Below are 21,112 nucleotides of genomic sequence, written 5' to 3'. Positions count from 1 at the left end.
CTTGCTTTGAAAGTTACTACCTTCCTTTCTATCCCTCTTTTCCTATTATAGACCTTTTTACACCCAAAGGCTTTTACACCATTTGGTGGTTCTACAAGCTTCCAGATTTTATTAGAATACATATATTCTAATTCTGTTATTCATTACTCTTTGCCAAGATGTTGCATCTTTATCTTGGAGTGTTTCGTTATATGTCCGGAAATCAGGTTCATGTCCTCCAGGGATCGAGTCCAAAAACTCTCCCAAAACATGAATCTTTTTAGGTTGCCTAACAACCCTCCCACTACGACAAGGCACTTTCTGCAATTGTGTATCATTTGTGATACGTGTTGCAGTTTCCTTGTGGTATCTCATCTTGTATAGTTGGTACTAGATTAGACATGCCTTTTATTATTTCCTTAAGAACAAATTTTCTTATGGGCACATGGTTTATTACATAGTCATTTTCTAAAAATCGGTCATTGATGCTAACAATGACCTTCTGATTAAGACTATAAACCTACTTTCATTTTACTAGGATAACCCACAAACAAGTGAATCCTGTCCAACTTATCATTGTCTCTCTTCTCGTATGTCTGGACTACGAATCCGAATATGTTTGAAATAGCTTACGCCTATTCACAATTCTATATGAGTAGAGAGTTCGACTTTAGAAGGTACTATATTCACTCCGTTTCATATCCTTAAAATGATTTTGATAATATTCTTAATAACTCATCAATCTACTTATTTCTATAAGAGTCCTATACCTTCCTTTTCCTACACCATTCTGTTGGAGTGTGCAGTTAGTTTGGATTGAATCCCTACTTGATAAATGACTCCTAAATTCTCCCAAGGTACTTGCCACTACGATCTTACCGTAGTGTCTTTTTACTTTGTCGTTTCTCCACATCAGCCTCATACTCTTTGAACTAATCAAAGCACTTAGACTTGCGGCACATCAAGTAAATATATCCGTATCTCAAATAGTTGTCTATAAAATAGATGAAATATTTGAAACAACCTCTTACGGATGCTCATAGGATCACACAAATCGAATGAACCAATTCAATATATCTTTGACTACCCTTAGACTTAAAAGCTTATTGGTTATTTTTCCTTCAAGTAAGACTCGTTGGTTGGAAAGATTTCCACTACTAATGAACCCAAAAGTTCATCACTACCAATGAATCCTACTCAAGTTAATATAACCTAGCTTTAGAAGCCAAAGATATTGGTTCATTTTCAAGGTACTTTCTCTTAAAGTTAGAAGATGTGTTACTAATTTCCATTTGTTGCATCGTGAGAGTTATTGGATTTATAAATTGCCAACCAACGTGCCAGAGCGGATAACTTCCCTTTTTTCTTAATAACTTCATCTTTTGTTATTAATGAGATCGATTAGAAGGTGAAGGGGGGAAAATAGCTTTCAAGTAAGATCAATTCTTCCATTGGTTTTATTCTTATCAAAGATAAACACGTTAATTAATTAGAAAGAATAACATAAAATAAAGTAAGAGACAGACAAGAATTTACTTAGTTACAACCGGGAATGTTGTTAATCAAATGCAGATGAACGTGCACTATTAACCTCCTTTGTTGAAGGTGGAGTAGTCTCTTACAGTGTTGAAAGTGTAGAAATGTAAACACAACATTAGAAATAAAAGTACAATGTTTGTAAACATGTGTTATGTTTAACTAAGAGGACCAAAGTTCTATTTATAATCCAATCGTTAAAATACTTGGTCAAGATCAACTCCTTAAAATCTCCATGAATTTTGTATACAAAATCGAAAAATCGAAGAGGAGATTTTATTAATTTTATTATCTCGTCAACTTTACTTTATGATGAATAAAATTAATAGTTGATCTGTCTTTGATCAAATATTTGGTCAAAACTTTTGAATTTAAAAATATTGATTCCTCAAACAATATTAACCAACACCTCAAACACCGTGAATTTTGCATGCCACGTTAGTGTGGACGTATACAAATTCAACATTAAAGGAGGGTTTAACCCATTAATTTTATTATCTTGTCAACCTAACTTTTTGACAAATAAAATTAATAGTTGGTATCATTGGTCACACAAATAATAGCAGTGACTCAGATGGGGAGGATACTATTAGATGTGTCTAAGTGTATACCATTACTTGACACTAAGTCCATTAATAAGATTATGCCCCTTCCGTTGGGAAGATCACATGCTCTTAATTTACTTCCTATAGTCATCCAAAATGGAAGTTTCTAGTGATCCACAAACAAGCTCATCGTTATGGAGGAAGGCACTTGAGAGCCAACAGCAAGCTTGTTTGCATCACTTACAAACCGATAATGGAGACCATGGGATTTACTTAAAATCCCTCTCCCACTTAGTTATTTATAAATGAGGAATTTTAACTATGCTAGCCTACTAAATATGTAAACTAACATGCACACACAGCACAATATAAAAGCAATAAATAGAAAATCTAATTTTCAACTATTATGGCTTTTATCTCTTATTATCCTCCATGTGTTGTCATCCCAAGCTGCTGCCATATTTGGTCACCGCCATCGGGTCTAGCTGTCGCATCCATCTTGCTCCTAGTTCCGCTGCGCCTCTGGTCCTTAGAAGGTTCCACGCTTTGCAAGATTCGATCCGCGACATAAATAGAATTTTACATTTTGATCCTATATTCCTCGAAGAATGTACATGTAAACTAGATCGAACATAAAATAAAATTTACATCCATCGATCCTATATTCCATAAAAGGAATATAACTCCTTCTATATTTTATAATACAATCATGCACACACAATAAAATGCCCTTGACATGTCCAAGGGTCCAATCACACACATAATAACTATAAGCCATAATAGTTGGATCCTGCGTCCACAAAGTTAGCACATCCTACTATTAACCTGCCTAAATTATGTATTCAGGTATAATACTGTCAGGAGAGAGTACCAATTGTTGGTTGCTACTCGGAAAACCTAGAGGGTCCACTGTACAAAATTTTGTACAAAAGTCTGAACCTTTCCTAGCTACCATGTGTTCTTTTAAATTAAATTTTGGATCGCCTGCGGAACTTAACACGTTTGATCCAAAACTTAATCTATTTGTTCTTTTAGGTTTTGACTTGGATCTCCTACGGAACTTAACACGTTCGACCCAAGTCACCTTAAGTTATTAATTCCATTAAATATTAATTTCCATAATTGGTTCCCAGTACTGACGTGGCGAGGCACATGGCCTTCTTGGATATGGGAGCAACCACCACCGACTAGACAAAACCTTTTATGGAAAGCTAATATTTAATTTTTAGGTTAACCGAAAAGAACAATCAAATCACAAGGAAAAGAAAAACAAAGAACACTATATCAAAACAAATTCGAAACTCTAGAATCGTATGCCTCTTGTATTTAGTATTATTTCCAAAAATAACTAGTATGATGCGGAAAGAAAAAAATACTAGTTATACCTTTTAGAAAAACCTCTTGATCTTCTACCGTATTCCTCTTCTAACCTCGGACGTTGTGTGGGCAACGATCTTCCGAGATGAGAAACCACCAAGCACCTTCTTCTCCTTTCTTAAGCACAAAGCTTCCAAAAGATGAAGATCTTTTCCACCAACCAAGCTCCAAGGGATGTAGGCTTTCTCTCCTTCTTCCTCAAGCTAGATCCGGCCACCAATTAAAACTCCATAAGCATGAAGAGGTTCGGCCACAAAGAGAAGAAGAAGAGAAGAAGGAAGGGCCGGCCACACCACCAAGGAAAAGAGGAAGAAAAATAGAATAGAGTCGTTCACCTTGAAGTCTCCTCTACCCCCTCTTTTATAATCCTTGGTCTTGGCAAATAAGGAAAATTTAATAAAAAATTTCTTAATTCTTTTTCCATTGAAAAGAAAAATTATTTAATTAAAAATAATTTTCTTTTTCAAATACAATGGCCGGCCACCTCAAGCCCCAAATCAAGGAAAGTTTTAATTAAACAAGAATTAAAACTTCCTAATTTGTTTCCGGAAATTTATAAAAATTTCTCCAATAATTTAATCCCTTCATGATTGGTTTATAAAAAGGAAATTTAATAAATTAAAATATTTCTTTTAAACATGTGGATAAAAAGAAAGTTATCTCTAAAAATTAAAATCTCTTTTAATCTACAAATAAGGAAAGATATCAAGTCTTTTCTTAATCTTTTGTAGAAACTAATAAAAGAGAATTATTAATTTTAAACTTTCTTTTAAATCATGAGCATGGTTAAAAAGGAAAGTTTTCTTAAAATTTAAAATCCTCCTTTAATCAACAAATAAGGAAAGATTTCAAATTTTAAACTCTCTTTTAACATGTAGATGATTTACAAATAAGGAAAGTTTTACAAAAATTAAAACCATCATTTTAAACTACAAATAAGGAAAGAGATTAACTCTCTCTTCTTAATCTTTTGTAGAAAGCTATAAAAGGAAATTTTTAATTTTAAACTCTCTTTAAAATCATGATATCCACATAAGAAATATTTTTAATAAAAACCTTTTAATTTTGGCTGGCCACCTAAGCTTGGGACCCAAGCCTTGGCCGACCACTTGGCCGGCTAGCTTGGGTTCCAAGCTAGCTTGGCCGGCCCCATTGGATGGGTAAGAAACCTTTGGTCAAGGTTGACTGGTTGACTCGAGGTGACTTGACTCGAGTTGTATTTTGATGTTTGACTTGGGAAGATTGTGGCAACCTTAGGTCGGGGTTGACCTAGTTGAGTTGCATGTTGATGTTTGACACTTGTGAGAGAGTTCTATTCTTGATGTTTGACAAGAATAGGTGTTTGGGAGATTGTAGGTGCAACCTTAGGTCAAGGTTGACTGGTTGACCTGAGGAAAGAGCAATGGAGACTTGGCACGCGAAAAGTCAAGTGTGGAGACTTGGCACGAAAAGTCCAAGCAGGAGACGGTAAATCCAAGTATGGAGACTTGGCAGGAAAAGTCAAGTATGGAGACTTGGCACTGGAAAAGTCAAGTATGGAGACTTGGCACGGAGAAGTCAAGCAGGGAGCTTGCACGAGGGAAAGTCCTAGCGGGATGTTAGGCGGTGGAAAGTCTGTTGAGTGAGCCGGTGGGAAAGTCCTAGCGGGATGTTAGGCGGTGTGGAAAGTCTGGTGAGTGAAGCGGGCAATGGGAAAGTCCTAGCTGGATGTTGGCGGTTGGAAAGTCTTGAGTGAAAGCGGTGGAAAGAAAGTCCTAAGCGGGATGTTAGGCGGTTGAAAGTTACGGTGAGTGAAGCGAGCGGTGAGAAAGTCCTAACGGGATGTTAGGCGGTGTAAATCTGGTGAGTGAAGCGGTGGAAAGTCTGGTGAGTGAAGCGGGCGGAAAATCGAGATAGATCAAGGATGATCGGACATCGGTGTGAGAAAAGTCAAGTAGGTCAAAGGATTGGCCGGACGCTTGGCGAGAAAGCCAAGGGAATGACCGGATGCTAGGGATGAAGTACCAATAGGTCAAGGTTGATCGGGTATTGGTTTGGAAGGTTTGGGACTTGGTTTGGGCAAAAACCAAGCTGTGGATCGAGGGCGTGCCTAGTCGGTGCGAGCAGTGTGCATCCGATCGGTGCGACCGATCGGGGATGAACGAAGCATATCCGATCGATGGGACCGATCGAAGAGTAGCGGAGTGCGCCCGAAGCACATCTGATCGGTGGGACATACTAGGGAGGGGCGAAGCACATCCAATCAGTTGGATTCGTGAGACCGATTAGGGAAAAGCGAAGCACATCTGATCGGTGGAACATGATCGGTGAAGCGCATCTGATCGGTGTGACTGACCTAGTTCTTCTTCTTCGCGGTATAAAGAGGGCTATAGGACTTCGGTGAAAGCTCTCTCTTTAGCTACTTCTTCTTCCTTCGAAGTTCTCTCTTCTCGCTGCTGCTTCTTCTGCTGAGCTTTGTTGAGCTCATTGGGTGCTAAAGCTTCGCGTGAGCTTCTTCCTGTTGGTTTTCTAGCTAGGCTTGGATCCGAGAAGCTTCTGCTTCATCTGACTTCAAGAAGGCAAACAAGTGTTGTTTACATTTGTTCTTGTTTTCTTGTTCCTATTTGTACTCCTATTGCAATGGTGTTGTGGTGAGGTTTCTCCACCCACAAGGAGTAGGGTTTCCGAGGACTCATCCACCGACGGATTGGTAGGCTTCGTCCACCTTACGGACACGCCGAGGAGTAGGAGTTCATCTTCGAACCTCGTTATATGGTTTGTCTTTCTTCTCCTGTTTTCTTTCGTTGTATTTCCGCTGCACTAACCTAATCGTAGGAAGAAACGATTTGGGGTGATTATTCACACCCCTCCTCTCCGTACGAAGGATCCTAACAAGAAGGTGGGTATGCGGTGGGTATAAATCTCTATATACTAGAGGCTACGATAGGGACCGAGAGGAGGAGTTTTGTCTCCGATGAAATTAAGCATCCGTGTTCGCCCCGAACACACAACTAATTTCATCAATAATAATCATTCCACTAAAGAACTATTATTGAACTCGCACCAATCCCAAATTACATTTTGGGCTCCTTCTTATTTTGAGTGTGTTCCTGCGTTTAAGATAACAATGTCCACTAATTAAGTAAGTTCGACAACTCACTTAATTAATATCTAGCTCAAGAGTAGTACCTCAACTTCATCGTCATGTCGGACTAAGTCCACTGCAGGGTTTTATGACAATCCTTATGAGCTCCTCTTGGGGATATTCTCAACCTAGATTACTATGACACAGTTTCCTTCTATAATCAACAACACACACTATAAGTGATATCATTTCTCAACTTATCGGGCTTATTGATTCATCGAACTAAATCTCACCCATTGATAAATTAAAGAAATAAATATCAAATATATGTGCTTGTTATTATATTAGGATTAAGAGCACACACTTCCATAATAACTGAGGTCTTTGTTCCTTCATAAAGTCAGTATAAAAGGAACGACCTCAAATGGTCCTACTCAATACACTCTAAGTGTACTAGTGTAATTATATAGTTAAGATAAACTAATACCTAATTACACTACGACTTTCCAATGGTTTGTTCCTTTCCATCTTGGTAGTGAGCTACTGTTTATAATTTATAAGGAACCAACACACACCATATTATCTACAATATAAATTAATTGAGCAACTACATTTATCATAAATATAGACATTTGACCAATGTGATTCTTATTTCTAGATAAATATTTATACCAAAAGCTAGACTTTTAGTATACACTCTAACAGCTTGGGTGATTTCAACCAACCGAAATAAGGCTCACTCGAACCCAATTTCGGCCTTCTTGAGCAATCTTCTGCTCTGGCTTTTTGTCCATCGGAAACGCCGCTCGCTTCCTTCTCGTCCACCCGCGTACTCTTCCACAGCACCTCGTCCCTCGGACGCACCGAGCTCGTCGACTCTCTCCCGTGCAGTCCTTCTCGCTAGCTGCGTCTTTTCCTTCATTCGCTTCGCGGGAGCCGCACAACACATAGCTGGAAGTCAGAGGGCCCGACTCCCTGTGCTCCTAAGCTCCTGCACACTTAGACATAAGGTTAAAACATCACAGGACCTAACTTAACTTGTTGATCACATCAAAATAACCTTAGGGTTCTAACAAAAATTACCAATTAAACTATAAAAATCAAATGGATAAGAAATTATACCAACATTCTGTCAACAATTCAATCACACAAAAAACAAACTACACTCAAACAATGGATCACTGATGAATCTAAGGATGGTTAAAATAGTTATTAATTTTATTAAATAAATTAAAATTTCGTTATGGAATTAAAAATTGAATTAAAAATGTTAAATTATTTTTTATTAAATAAAAAAGAGATTGTTTTAAATTTTTTTATTAAATCGATTATGTTTTTATTAGAAGTTTTTTATTTTTTAGTTTCATCGGGTCAAATTCAATTTTAGTAGAATGCTTACTCTTAGATGATCCTTTTCAAAAATAAATAAATAAATAATAATAATAAATCCAGTTAACCTCAGTGCGACGAACGGTTTAGAAGCCGAATATCTATAGTCCGAATCCTCTAGATATCACTTTTTGCGATCCAGAAGATGACCCCTTGATATGTATTGGTGGGGATGAATAGTCCCCACCTATTTCATAAGTGGGGACCATCTATTCCACCAATGCATGTCAAGGGACCATCCCCTGAACCGCAAAAAGTAGTCCAGTGAATTTGCCCTCCAATCAGTCCGGATCCTCTGGACCACTTTTTGCGATCCAGGAGATGATCCCTTGATATGTATTGGTGGGGATGAATGATCCCCACCTATTTTAAAAGTGGGGGCCATCTATTCCACCAATGCATGTAAGGGACCATCCCTTGGACTGTAAAAAGTAGTCCAGAGAATCTGCCCTCCAATCAGCCAGGATCCTTTGGACCGTTTTTTGCGATCCAGGAGATGATCCCTTGATATGTATTGGTGGGGATGAATGACCCCCACCTATTTTATAAGTGGGGGCCATTTATTCCACCAATGCATATCAAGGGATCATCCTCTGGATTGTAAAAAGTAGTCCAAAGAATCTGCCCTCCAATCAGCCCAGATCTTCTGGACCGCTTTTTACGATCTAAGAGATGATCTCTTGATATGTATTAGTGGAGATAAATAATCCCCATCTATTTTATAAATGAAGATTATCTATTCCATCAATATATATCCATCAAGGACCGAAGAAAAATTTCTATATATATTATATATATTATAGTTGGGATCAAATGTACGACATGAATGTCCACCATAATCCTGGGTCTAGAATTTCCAACTCAGATCTTTTAATAAGAGGTAAGTGAGTAAATGGACAATAAATCCCATGATATCTACTGCAATTATTTATATATATATATATATATATATGAAAAAAATAATATAATCAGGTTCAACGCTCTTTTATATTAAATTTTATTTAAAAAAAATGAAAATCTAAATTGGAAGATTTCATATATATAAAATTAATGAAATCCTATTTAGATTTTTTAATAAGAGGTAAGTGAGTAAAAATGAACAATAAATGTCATGATATCTAATGCAATTAATTAATTATATATATATATCCTATTTAGATTTTTTTAATAAGAGGTAAGTGAGTAAAAATGAACAATAAATGTCATGATATCTAATGCAATTAATTATATATATATAATTAATTGCATTAGATATCATGACATTTATTGTTCATTTTTACTCACTTACCTCTTGTTAAAAAAATCTAAATAGGATATATATATAATTAATTGCAATAGATATCATGGCATTTATTGTTCATTTTTACTCACTTACCTCTTATGAAAAGATTTTATATTTATATATATATGTAACAAAAAATATAACTAGGTACAATGCTCTTTTATATTAAATTTTATATATAAAAAATTAAAATCCATATATATATATATATATATATATATATATATATATATATAAGAAAAAAAATAATATAACCCCGTTCAATGCTCTTTTCTATTAAATTTTATTTATAAAAAATGAAAATCCAAATTGGAATAGATGCCATAAATATTTTTACCATAAATGTCATGATATCTACTGTAATTAATTATATATATATAATTAATTGCAATAGATATTATGACATTTATTGTTCATTTTTACTCACTTACCTCCTATGAAAAGATTATATATATATATATAACTGAAAATCTAATATAATCAGGTTCAATGTTGATTTATATTAAATTTTATTTATAAAAAATCCAATTTAGATTTTTATTTTTTATAAAGAAAATTTAATATAAAAGAGCATTGAACCTGATTATATTAGATTTTCAGTTTATATATATATATAATAATAATAATAATCAGGTACAATGCTTTTTTATATTAAATTTTATTTATATAAACAATAAAATCCAAATTGGAAGATTTATATATATATGAAACAAAAAAATATAACTAGGCACCATGCTCTTTTATATTAAATTTTATATATAAAGAATTAAAATCCATATTATATATATATATATATATATATATATATATATATATATATAAAAGAAAAAAATAATATAACCCCGGTTCAATGCCCTTTTCTATTAAATTTTATTTATAAAAAATGAAAAATCCAAATTGGAAGATTCTTAAAGACAAAAAAAAATGGAAAATTCTATTTAAGATTGCTTGCCCACAGGTCCACACTATAAATAGAATCAATCATCTCAATCTCTTAAATATTCTAACGAACAAGTTCTCAAGGCACACAAAAGGGAATGGGTTCCAAGCACTGTTTCCTCCTTCTCATCGTCGCCCTTCTTCTCTCCTCCCCCGCGGTCGCCAAATCTGATATTGCCGGTACGTAGCGCACACATTGATCATTCAAATTAATTTCTAAACAAGGTGGATATTGTTTAATCAATTCATGTTGAGTTTGCATGTACGTGAAATTTGTAGGCGGCGAATATTGCTTCGACGACAGTTTTTGCAACTCAGTCGATGATTGCATCGGTGCGTGCGCTGATGTTGGTTTCAAGGCTCCTAGTAGATGCTCAAATGACCACTGTTGCTGCTGGGTCTCATGATTAAGATTTAATGGATAGCTTCTTTTTAAATAAATCAGAGAGAAGAAATCGACGATATATGCCGAATCCTTCTTTGATTTGGGATGCTGTTTAATTCCTTTGTGGAATCCAAAGAGAAAATGAATATTAATCCAAAAAGAAATGAACGAAATAGTTTGGTTTTGTCCAGTATTCCTAACTCATGATCATCTAGCCGATTTTACATTGTTAATATCTAGATTCAAAATATTATAATTTGTTTGGTAGAGAATAGAATATATGGAGAGTATCTCTTAGTAAACATAGGCATGCTACTAACAGAAATGTGTCAGAAGAAGTGAATTCAGAACTTAAGTTTAGAGTCAGTACTCAGCCATCCTCACCTATAGTTGTCTTGGAGGAACTGTCCAAACCTCTTCACCCACGGAAAAGAGGTTGCATATTAAAACAACCGTCCCAACTAATTAACTGACGATCTGAAATTTATCTCATCATGCGCCTGAACCTCTTTCCATATCCGTAGAGCCGACATTAAGAGGACCGTTAATATGACGGATCTATATTTTTGAAATAACATGCTTAACCCCAAGCTGGAGGTAACTAAATTAGATCCATAGACTGTTGAGGTTGAGGCCACCGCAGAGAAAAAGAAAAACCATGAGCTATTGACTGAAGTGGAATGCCTCAAGAAAAATTCCAGGCTGGTGAAAAACAAGTGCTGGGAGACAATGGTGGAGCCAGCCCGGGTGATCTACCCGGGCTGATCATGGGTGGTGGGCTACAAGCGTCAACGACAACGCCGTCCCTCGGGCTATTTACCTTTCCTCTCCTGTTATTTTTGTTTCTCCCACAAGAAATCTACGGTAAATCTCTTTATCAAGGTTGAAGGCTACTCGGGCTGTACAGAATTATAGAAAGGCTACCCGGGCAGTCGAACAGTTTAGGAAAGCTAACTATCCTCCTGAAGGTGCCCCAACATATTCTTTAAATCCTGACTCATAGCTTGAAGATATCCCAACTCATCAACTTTGCGATTTGCATTTCTACTTTTGTTTTTTCATATTTGAACTAATTACAAGGTTTGGTGCTATAATATATTTGCTAAGACAAAGGTTATCAGTTTAATCTCTCAGTGCAACAATTCCTAGTGTTTTAAACTTGATTTATTTCATATTCAAGTTATCTATTTGTTAACCTTAACTGTTATGTATTCATATCACACCTCAACGTATAAATCCGGAAGGTCTTAAATTCAACCTCCTGATTTTTCTTCTTTTTTCTCCAAAAATTGCTCCTAGAGATCTTTTTCATTTCCTTCTCTCTAAAATTGCAGCAATATGGTGGTTGATCGTGTGAATCTCTGCACATGTAAAACATGTTTTTGGAAAACATATTGCGGAAGAGAAATAAATTTCTAAATTATTACAACAAATATCACACACAACCACAAGAACACATGTGTTAGACATAACCGTGGATTAAAAATTCGTTTAGGAATTATACTTGTTTGATGACGTTTAACGGAAATGACATCAAATTGCAAGCCTCACAAAACTTGCCTCTATTCGTATTCTTGCCGAGTTTCCTTCAAAATGACATCACAAAGCAACAAGTTTAGTTTCTGTTTTAGTACTAGCCAAAATAGTAATCAATCAATCAAATTTATCTAAATTTAAAAATAGACTTTCTATTAGCTCCCCCTGGATCATAACCTCGATATGGTCTACCTAGTTAGTGAATTTGATCTTTGAAAATTCAATATTGGTTTAGTCCAAACTTTCGGTCAATTAAATACACATTTCAAAAATTTACTTTCAAGTTGTAGCGAGGCGTAGGAGCCTTCTTGAGTATCAGAACAATAACCACTTTTAGATAAAACTTTTTTAAGAAATTGTATATTCAATTTTCCTATTAAAAATCTTAGTCTAACTAGTCTAGGATGTGGGGAGGTAGCTTTGCTTAGTTCCAATTAGCTAAGTAGACCAAATAGGGTACGCCTTACTCTACTTGACTCCTAAACCAAGCTTCCCTAATGCACTATCATCTTACCCCACACTGGTACTAGATTGAGCAAATCTCAATCAAACTCAAGTCCTTATCTAATCATTCTAAATTAAGAAGAAATTAAATAAATCGTGCATAAAAGCAATCAATCAAACAATTAATTAAGTTTATCTAAATTTAAAAATAGTCTTTCAATTGGTTTCCACTAGATCATAACCTCATATAGTCTATTTAGGTAGTGAATTTAATCTTTGGGGATACAATATTAGTTTGGTACATCTTGATTAATCAAGCTTATTTTAGGTACTCATGCTTGGACCTAGTTTCTATTTAGGTTTACAATTGACAAGATTTAAATCGTACATTAGCTTTGTATCCTATTCTGAATTGATTGTTTACGGTTCTTTGTTTTCTGAGAATCATGTCAAGATTCTTGGAACCCATAGTGAACTGTTCCAATGAATCTCTAAGTTCTTTGATTTGAGTTTTCAAGATGGACTTTTTTCCTCAAGTTGTTGGACTTGAGTTGAAGTTCCACTTTGAACTTGCTTAGCTAAAGTACTTGGGTTAGTCTCTTCCTTTAGGACTTTTACTTCCTTTAGGAGTGACTTGCCCCAGATATTAGATTTAGCTAACTTACGAGTTAAAACTCTGAAATTTTTAAAAATTATTGATATCATCAAAAATTTACAATAACTTTGAAAAAACTATTTTTTGAGAACTTTTCTAAGCAAAAAAAATTTAAAGCAAGAAAATTTTCTATGTTAAAAATTCTATGGTTAAAAAAATTTTAAGTAATTTTTGGAAAAATGTTAAATTTTTTTTTTAAAGCATTATTTTAATTCCAATTTTAATGCTTTATCAGTAAGTTAATTAAATATTTTATTTCAATATTTTGGCTTCCAGGCAGTGGCAAGACACTAAACCTTCTTGGTTATTAGAGCAACAACCACTTTTTTTTAGACAAAGTCTCATAAAAGATTTAACGTTTAATCTTTTCGCCGAAAGCGTTAAGTCTAATTTAGAGTTTAGGTTAAACAAGACTTTGCAACCCAATATAGGTTCCAACCAACTGGATTAACTAAGAATTTCTTAGGGGCATACTTCTTTGAAATATTCCTAATTTGCCCCTTATGATATCTAAAATACTAATTTAGATTGTTGTATTTTCTAAAATTTGTATTATGTGAACATGCATAATTTTTTAAGTTATCTACTTGCATTTTTAAATCATTATTTTCTAATTTTAATTTGTCTATTTTTTTTAATGGGCAAGATTTAGCTAGAATTACTTTTAAATTTTTAATCTCTTTTTCTAACTTATAGAAATCCTTAGTTAATAATTTAATAAACTTAAATAATTTATCAGAAGGAAGAGATCGTACTTGACTTACCTTGTCAATCTCGTTATCCGTGTCTCCCCCTGAACTACTGCTTTCTTCCGACGTAGCTCCCCCTTCATCGATGTTCTTGATGCTCATTTCGGACGAGCTTGAATCGTAGTCCTCATCTTGATGACTTGCCATTAATGTAAGTCCGAAAAAAGCCTCGACTTCCGATTCAGACAACGTATCCTCCCACGTCGCTTTTAGTGCCTTAAATTTGTTCGGTTGGACATGCTTCTCTCCTTTGTCCTTGTTCTTTAGCTTGGGGCAGTTGTCCTTGAGGTGCCCTTCTTTGTTGCAGTGGTAGCATCGAATTGTCCTTTTCTTTCTACCATGCGGATGGTTAGTTTTTCTAGATCTACATAATTTCTTAAAGCGCCTTACCATCATTACTAGTTCCTCATCGTCGAGAGAAGACTCTGACTCAGGTTCGTCTCTCGATGCTTTAAGGGCGACGTTGTGTTTTGTCTCATTCGTTCCTGCACATCTCGATTCATGCACTTCAAATGTGGAAAATAATTCTTCTAAGGAAATGGTTTCTAAGTCCTTAGATATATAAAAGCAATCTACTAGTGATGCCCATTTAGTATTTCTAGGAAATGAATTGAGTGCATACCTTAGCGAATCTCGGTTACTTACCTTTTCTCCGAGATTCAAAAGTTCGGTGATAAGATCCTTAATTCTAGAGTGCAGATGCGCAACTATTTCATCTTTTTCAAGTCTCAGGCCGGTGAGCTGATTGCGAAGTAAATCCCATCTTGCAAGCTTGGCTTCGGACGTCCCTTCGTGCAGCTTAAAGAACTTTTCCCACAGTTCTTTTGCTGAGTCATAGTTGTCGATCCAGTTGACATCTTGTGGCGGAAGGATGCTCAGCAGATAGAATTCTGTTTTGCCGCTTGCCACAAAGTCGACCTGCTCCTTTTTCGTCCACTGATATTTTTCTTTGCCCTCCGGTACTGCAAAATTGAATTCGATTATTAAAAGTAAATCAAAGTCAGTTTTGAAAAATATTTGCATTCACTTTTTCCAGCTAACGAACTCCCCCTCGAACTTCGGTAAGTATATTCTCGGTCCGACCATTTGTTCGGTGCTTCGATCGGCGGTTAGTCCTCTTGAAGCGTCCTTGCTTTGATACCACTTGTTGGAACACGTCGACCGACTAGAAGGGGAGTTGAATAGCCCTAATGAAAACAAACACAAAATACCCTTCTCGAATTTATAACTTAAACTCTTGCATAAAATTGAAAGTAATAAACCAAAAGAAGAGGCTCACAGACTTGACTTGGTTACAACCGGGGAGGTTGTTAATCCAAGGAATGAATCACACACTAAAAAAATCTCCTTCAGGCGGAGAAGCCTCTTATAGCAGTGAAAGCGCAAAAAGAGAAGCTAAACTAGAAATGGAAGCTCACAAGTGTTGTGTTGCTAATTCTTGTTCTGTTTTTAAAAGCTTCTGGACCAAGGATGTATTTATAGCCTTGGTCGGGGCGCCTGGAGAGTTCCTGGTGGCTGGAAGGGGGATAAAATTTTATCCCCTTCGCAACAAATCGCGGTTAAACGCGATCCGGTCAAAATAAGGTTCCGAGCACCTGGAATGGGTCCGAGTGCCCGAACCACTAAAGTCAACTTAGTTGACTTTTGGTCTGGGCCCTCTGCTCCGGTGCAACTCGCCTCGGTCTGGGTCTTCCGCTCCGACTCCGCTTGCTTAGGTGATTTCAACTAACCGAAATAAGGCTCATTCGAATCCAATTTCGGCCTTCTCGAGCAATCTTCTGCTCTGACTTTTCGTCCATCGGAAATGCCGCTCACTTCCTTCTCGTCTGTCTGCGTACTCTTCCACAACACCTCGTCCCTCGGACGCACCGAGCCCGTTGGCTTTCTCCCGTGCCGTCCTTCTCGCTAGCTGCATCTTTTGCTCGGCTCCTTGTGCTGCTAAGCTCTTGCACACTTAGACATAAAGTTAAAATATCACAAGACCTAACTTAACTTGTTGATCATATCAAAATAACCTTAGAGTTTCAACAAAAACTACTAATTAAATTACAAAGATCAAATGGATGAAGAATTAAACCAACATTCTGTCAACCATTCAATCACACAAAAAAGAAGCTACACTCAAACAATGGATCACTGGTGAATATGAGGATGGTTAAAATAGTTATTAATTTTATTAAATAAATTAAATTTTCGTTATGAAATTAAAAAATGAATTAAAAATGTTAAATTATTTTTTATTAAATAAAAAAAGATTGTTTTATTTTTTTTTATTAAATCGATTATTTTTTAATTAGAAGATTTTTATTTTTTAGTTTCATTGGGTCAGATTCAATTTTTAAGTAGAATGTTCACACTTAGATGTCCCTTTTCAAAAATAAATAAATAAATAATAATAATAAATTCAGTTAACCTCGGTGCGATCAACGATTTAGAAATTCAATATCTATAGTCCGGATCCTCTGGACCACTTTTTACGATCTAAGAGATGATCCCTTGATATGTATTGGTGGGGATGAATGATCCCTATCTATTTTATAAGGGGGGACCATCTATTCTACGAATACATGTCAAGGGACCATCTCTTGGACCGCAAAAAGTAGTCCAGTGAATCTGCCCTCCAATCAGCACGTATCCTCTAGATCATTTTTTGTGATCCAAGAGATAACCCCTTGATATGTATTGATGGGGATGAATGACCCCCACTTATTTTAAAAGTGGGGGCTATCTATTCCACCAATGCATGTCAAGGGACCATCCACTCGATCGCAAAAAGTGGTCCAGAGAATCTGCCCTCCAATCAGCCTGGATCTTCTGGACCGCTTTTTGCGATCCAGGAGATGGTCTCTTGATTTGCATCGGTGGGGATGAATGGTCCCCACCTATTTTATAAGTGGAGGCCATCTATTCCACCAATACATGTCAAGGGACCATCCTCTGGAACGTAAAAAGTGGTCTAGAGAATCTATCCTCAAATCAGCCTAGATCCTTTAGACCACTTTTTCTATCTAAGAGATATTCTCTTGATATATATTGGTGAGAATGAATACCCTCATCTATTTTATAAATGGAGATCATCTATTCTACTAATGTATATTAAAGGATCATCTCTTGACCATTTATTGATTATGTATGTTATTTAGAAGAAAAATTTCTATATAATTGTACACATGAATGTCCACCATAATCCTGCGTCTAGAATTTCCTATATATATATATTATAACCAGGTTCTTTGCACTTTTATATTAAATTTTATTCATAAAAACTGAAAATCTAAATTTGAAGATTCCAATTTAGATTTTCATTTTTTATAAATAAAATTTAATATAAAAGAACGTTGAACCTGGTTATATTATTTTTTTCATATATATATATATATATATATATATATATACATATATATATATATATATATATATATATATATATATATATATATATATAATTAATGAAAATTTCAAATTTAACCCTGGATCTAGAATTTCCTATTTAGATCTTTTAATAAAAGGTAAGCAAGTAAAAATGAACAATAAATGTCATGATATCTACTACAATTAATTAATTAATTATATATATATATATATATATTATCATGGTATTTATGGTTCATTTTTACTCACTTACCTCTTATATATTAAAAGATTATATATATATATATAGAAAGTACATGAAAAAATAAAATCAGGTTCAATGCTCTTTTATATTGAATTTTATTTATAAAAATAAAATCTAAATTGGAAGATTATATATATATATTAATAAAATCTTTAAATTTAGATTTTCAGTTTTTATAAATAAATTTAATATAAAAGTGCAAAGAACCTGGTTATATATATATAATCTTTTAATAAGAGGTAAGTGAGTAAAAATGAACCATAAATGCATATGCCATGATATCTACTGTAATTAATTATAAATTTTATTTATAAAAAATAAAAATCTAAATTGGAAGATTTATATATATATATATATATATATATATATATATATGAAAATAATAATAATCAGGTACAATGCTTTTTTATATTAAATTTTATTTATATAAAAAATAAAATCCAAACTGGAAGATTTATATATATATGAAACAAAAAAATATAACTAGGTACAATGCTCTTTTATATTAAATTATATATATAAAAAATTAAAATCCATATTATATATATATATATATATATATATATATATATAAGAAAAAAAATAATATAACCCGGTTCAATGCTCTTTTCTATTAAATTTTATTTATAAAAAATGAAAATCCAAATTGGAAGATTCGTTAAAGACAAAAAAAAAAAAAAAATGGAAAATTCTATTTAAGATTGCTTGCCCACAGGTCTCCTAAATATTCTAACGAACAAGTTCTCAAGGCACACAAAAGGGAATGGGTTCGAAGCACTGTTTCCTCCTCCTCATCGTCGCCCTTCTTCTCTCCTCCCCCGCGGTCGCCAAATCTGATATTGCCGGTACGTAGCGCACACATTGATCATTCAAATTAATTTCTAAACAAGGTGGATATTGTTTAATCAATTCATGTTGAGTTTGCATGTACGTGAAATTTGTAGGCCCCGATGTTTGCTTCGACGAAAGTTTTTGCAACTCAGTCAATGATTGCATCGTTGCGTGCGCTGATGTTGGTTTGAAGGCTCCTAGTAGATGCACAAATGGCCACTGTTGCTGCTGGATCTCATGATCAACAATTAATGGATAGCTTCTTTTTAAATAAATTAGAGAGAAGGAATCGACGATATATGCCGAATCCTTCTTTGATTTGGGATGTTGTTTAATTCCTTTGTGGAATCCAAAGAGAAAATGAATATTAATCCAAAAAGAAATGAACGAAATAGTTTGATTTTGTCCAGTATTCCTGACTCATGATCATCTAGCTGATTTACATTGTTAATATCTAGATTCAAAATATTATAATTGTTTGGTAGAGAATAGAATATGGAGAGTATCTCTTAGTAAGCATATGCTACTAACAGAAATGTGTTAGAAGAAGTGAATTCAGAACTTAAGTTTAGAGTCAGTACTCAGCCATCCTCACCTATAGTTGTCTTGGAGGAACTGTCCAAACCTCTTCACCCACGGAAGAAAGGTTGCATATTAAAACAACCATTCCAACTTAGTGCATCACAAGCATGTCTGAGTCCTAGTCAATCTTCTACGTACTTTGTTTTGGCATATTTGAACTAATTACAAGGCTTGGTGCTTTAATATATTTGCTAAGACAAAGGTTATCAGTTTAATCTCTCAGTGCAACAATTCCTAGTGTTTTAAACTTGATTTATTTCATATTCAAGTTATCTATTTGTTAACCTTAACTGTTATGTTTGTTGTTGCTTGAGAGCACTAACATAGTAATATATTTGCATCAAATTAGCAAGCATGCAATAAATAGGTAAATAAAAGAGCAAGGTGGCGTTTGGTTTAGGGTAATAAGAGTGGGGAATGGGAATGAGAATCATTGATTGCCATTGTTAATGTTTGGATTATAGGAATAGGAATACAAATACGGGAATGAATCCTTGAAATTGGGTAATAACTCATTCCCATATACCTCCCCTTCAATGAGTCATTACCCTATTTTCATCAATCAAAATATTCTCTTATTCCAAAAATACCCTTGACTTAAAACTAAAATTTTTCTCCATTAATATCAAATATCAAAAATATATTTATTTATTTTTTCTTTCATATCACTTCTCTCCTTGTTCTCTCTCATCATATTTTCTCTCTCATTATATTTTCCCTCTCATCATTTTATCACACACTTTCTCTCTCCTTAATATCTCCTATCACTCTCTCTTTCCCTTTTTTTCTCATTACACTTTCTCTTTCATCATACTTTCTCTCTCCTCAATCTCTTTCATCACACTCTCTTCCTTCTTTCTTTTCTCATTACACTTTCTCTCTCATCATATTTTCTCTCTCCTCAATCTCTCCCATCACAATTTTTTTTCTCATCACACTTTCTCTCTCATCAAACTTTCTCTCTCCTCAATCTCTTGTCACATTCCCTCCTTTTTTCCTCAACACACTTTCTCTCTCATCATACTTTCTCTCTCCTCAATCTCTCTCATCACACTCTCTCTTCCCATTTTTTCTCATTATATTTTCTCTCTCTTCATCCTCTCCCATCATACTTTCTCTCTCATCATATTTTCTCTCTCATCTTCTCTCATCATGCTCTCCAATCACACTCTCTTTTCTCATTTTCTCTCATCACACTTTCTCTCTCTTCATTCTTTCTCATCACACTTTCTCTCTCATCATTCTCTTTCATCATATTTTTCTCTCACATTCATTTTTCTCTCACATCCAATTTTTCTCTTATTTTCCTTTAAGGGTAAAAGAGGAAATTTTGATTTATTCTGATAGAAGATATGCAACTAACCAAACATTGCTTTTAAGAGTAATATCCATGCTCATACCCATTCCACAATACATTGATTCCCATTCCGATTCCTATTCCTAGGAAAGAACCAAACGCCCCCTAGATCTAGAAATTGTTATCCTCCGGTTGAAGCGTCGGCGTGCCGACTGTCTTTAGAGAATATATTGTTGCCCACGGTGCAGAGGCTCTCCAGCAAAATTCTCCCAAGATCCGATAACCACTCGCGTCGTTCGTAGGTGCACTCCGGACCCAACCTGATCAGATCGCGGAACACCAAGCCTCAGGACAAGGAAAACTTTCGGAAAAGAAGGCAGCGCACACACACACTGAGAGCGCAGGAGGAGAAAGCAGACTGCTTGAGAGTGCGCGAACCACGAATAGAGGCACAACATTTATTCACTCTGAAGCACTGCTTCACCAGCTAACCAAAGCGTGAGGCCCACGAGCTGGGGATTTGCACCCCCCCTGCGCGCGATTATCGCGCCAGGTTTATGGATTTACGGCTCGAACCCCCGAAACCACCTGATTTGGGCTCAGCCCGCGCATGCGTGTAGGTTCCCTTAACTTTGCTAAGCAAAGATGGAAGGACTCCATATATAAGGTCTTCCAATCTTCTTAGCTTAGCAATGTGAGACTAAATGAATACACATATGCATTACCAAAACAACAAAAAAAAAAAAAGGAAAATAATTTGAATTAAAAAAAAACACAGAACTCAACAATGTATTCATATCACACCTCAACATATAAATCCGGAAGGTCTTAAATCCAACCTCTTGATTTTTCTCCTTTTTTTCCTCTAGAAATTGCTCCCAAAAATCTTTTTCTTTTCCTTCTCTC

Source organism: Zingiber officinale, chromosome 5B, assembly GCF_018446385.1.
Source record: "Zingiber officinale cultivar Zhangliang chromosome 5B, Zo_v1.1, whole genome shotgun sequence".
In the NCBI taxonomy this organism is placed as follows: Eukaryota; Viridiplantae; Streptophyta; class Magnoliopsida; order Zingiberales; family Zingiberaceae; genus Zingiber; species Zingiber officinale.
This window is presented reverse-complemented; position numbering follows the sequence as displayed.